We start from the raw sequence: 3373 nt of genomic DNA on the forward strand, positions 1-3373 counted from the left end.
CTATTAAGCAAGCTCAAGCTTTGGAAGCAAATAGAGCAGCCTTAGAGGCAAATAAGGCAAAAGCTATGATCCTAATGACTCTCATATGAATGATTCGCTCCAGTACGAGTGTATGAATGAAGAATACCCCAGAAGGCTATGGGTCTCACTCGAAGAAAGATTTGGCAATGTCCGTGACTCCCTGCTTCCCGACCTAGAAGTGAGATGGCATAGCCTCCGCTTCTGTGATTTCATGTCAGTTCTTGACTACAACTCGGAAACACTTCGCATTAAATCCGTAATGGAATTATGTGGTAAAGAGATCACAGATGCAATGTTGATTGAGAAGACTCTCTCTACCTTCCTCGTCTCTGCATTGATGGTTGCTAAAAACTATCGAATCGATGTTACTGTAGGAAGGATCACAAAGTTTCATGAGCTTATTGGAGCTATGAATGTAGCTGAAAAGCATGACAACATCTTTGTGAATAACTATAATTCGAGATCCGAGGAAACAGAGCATATTCCGGAATCCAATTATAGTCGCGCCCCTAAGAGAGGGCACCAAGAGCGAAACCCTAATCTTAGGGATACTTCTTGATGCTCTAGTCCATACAATCACTCTACTTGGGAAGGTAACCGCCAAAATGATAGGAGCATTTTTATGCGACGTTTTAATAATTATTTCCTCATATTTTTCTTAGTTATTTCTTTTATTTAATCATTTTTAATTTAGTTTTTATTTTATAGGTACATTGAAATAAATGGAGAAGAAATGAGCTGAAATGAAGAAATGGAGTTTTCCTGGTCCGACTAGGAATCCCAGTCAACGCATGAATCCTGATGAGGCTAGGAAACCTGAAGGCATTAGGAGACCACATGATGACGTGGGAGATTAAATCTGATTTTTGCATGGAAAATCATAGAGTTAATGTCAAAAATCAAGAGAGGATCAAGGATAATGACGCCATGGAGAGATTTGAGAGAGAAAAGGTCCAAAACAAGTCCAGATTCATTCCTATTTTCACTTAAGAGTATTTTGGCCGAAAATTAAGAGAAAAATCAGATTAAATCTTGGGAAAATCAGCAATAATATATTTGGAAAGATTATGGATTTATTTTGGAGCTTTTTGATTGGTTGAGTGACATGGCAGAGCTGACATGGCATTCTGTGATTGGTCGAAGCTGTGTGGCATGATTGGATAGTTATTTGAGGAGATAAATCAGAAAATAATCATGCAATTAATTCAAAAATAATCTCCCTAAATCAAGGTATTAAATTGGAGGTTTCTTATTGGTTGGATGACATAGCAGAGCTGACGTGGCGTTATCTGATTGGCTAATGCTGTGTGGATCAATCTTGAAGACTTGGAGACTAAGTTGCCATCCTCCTATAAATAGGAGCATTCTCTACACAATTCTACAGACCATCACACCATAAAACACACCATCACACACCATCAAACAGAAGAACAACACCACAACACCTCTTCATTCAGAAAAATTCTCTCCATTCTCTAGTTGCAAAGCTCTGCGTTTTCAAGCAAGGAGAGGAAGAAGAAGAATGAGCCGTGAAGATCATATCCTCCATCATCCACCTTGAAGGCTTGCTTCCAAGATTCAAGATCCAACCATCTAGCTCTCCATCTACATCTCCACTCACGGTGTAATTCGTTCCTTTTCCTTGTAACCTTTTTGGTTTCCTTGTTTGATTTCGTATGAACTTGTTTCTAGTTAACAATAACGTTTAGGGCAAAGTTTAAGCCCAATTTCTATGTTTAAATAAAGTTTTTGAATTCTATAATTGAGATTCTAAGTTGCTTATGTGAGTTTGTTCGATTAAATTTGCTTTACAGAAAACTTTTATATGTTTATCTTATTTGGGTCGACACTTATAGGATTTGCATGTAATTGGTGCTAGGTTTAAGAACATGAATCAACTTTTTGCTTTGTGTAACTTGAATCAAAAGTAGTAAAGGTTCTGGACAAGAATCGAATTTAATTGAAGAGGATTGCAATTAGGTGGACTTTTCCATAACTAAGTTGTACACTTGAGTTGATAGCCTTTCTCTATGTGTAATGCGTTAAACATGTTATGATTAACTAGCTTTCTAGTGCTTGAATGCATGTTTGATAGGATTGATCTAGGTGCTTTCGCTTAGGTTAATTAGCATTGAAAAGTAAAATATGGGAAATCATTTGCTTTCGAATGTTTCACATGATCAACTCCTTTCTCATGACTTAGATGAACAATTATAGGGTTTGAATCGAATTTGATTACATGGAATTGGTTTTGATCTTTGTTCCTTGCGTTCCACCCTTGTATATATGTTTTTACGTTTTCTTTATTTGATTTACTTTAACTTTTGATTTTATAATTCTTAAACCCCCCTTTTATTTCGTTATTTGTATATATTCTTTTTGTAAATAATACTTTTTACTTTTACTAATTAATTAATTGTTTTTGCAATTACAGGTGTACCCTCAATCCCCGGAATAGAACGATCCCTATTTACTATATACTAACGATGACATTTCAGGGTTAAATTATGCGCTTGCTTTTAGCGTATCACAAAATAGGCTAACACGGAACCGAAGAGGTCAATGTGGAAAGAGAGAGAGAGGCAACACCTCTAGCCATGTTGGTGGCGCTACCAACACTAAGAGCCATCTAAATGACGCTTTCAAAGCGCCTCAATCAATAGAGTCTGAGCAAAGAGATGTATGTTCTCGATGTGGAGTATCCGGTCATTGGGCACACATTTGTAGAGCTCGTGAAGAAATTGTCACCGCCTACAAAGCATATTGTGAAGCAAGAGATGCGCACTATATGGAACAAGAAGATCAAGAAGATGATTTAGAGTGAAGGGTTGAAGACTACAAATTTGGCTAGGATCAATAGATCGCCAATTCTGCTTAAGTCTTTATATTTCCAAGAGATATAATAGGCAATTGCCATATACTTTGTAGTAAATGCCATTGGATTAGTTTTTCTTCACATAAGCTCATCCAAAATAATTATGATGTCTAGAAAGGTTTTGAGATAAGTGGTACTTAAGCGAGTTTTGCTCCACCGACATCTCTCTACTCACCTAGTCATATTTATTTTGGAGTTACCGAAAGAAGTCAAACGACTACCTTTGTTTTGTGTTAGCTAGCATTTGGATTAGATTATCCTAATGGTTAAGAGACAATGATGTACTCCGTTGGCTCATAAATAAAATTTTGAGTTCTTTTCATTATGACTCTATGTTGATTCTGAGCATATGACTTTGTGACTATGATGGCTGGGCCATCATATTAATTCAAGGATATGGAATAGCCCAAGTTCCCCTTGACAAATGACACCTTGATTACTGTCACATCAATTCTCTACGCTCGTAGGGTAAATCGC

This window comes from Rosa chinensis, chromosome 6 (genome assembly GCF_002994745.2).
Source record: "Rosa chinensis cultivar Old Blush chromosome 6, RchiOBHm-V2, whole genome shotgun sequence".
Taxonomy (NCBI): domain Eukaryota; kingdom Viridiplantae; phylum Streptophyta; class Magnoliopsida; order Rosales; family Rosaceae; genus Rosa; species Rosa chinensis.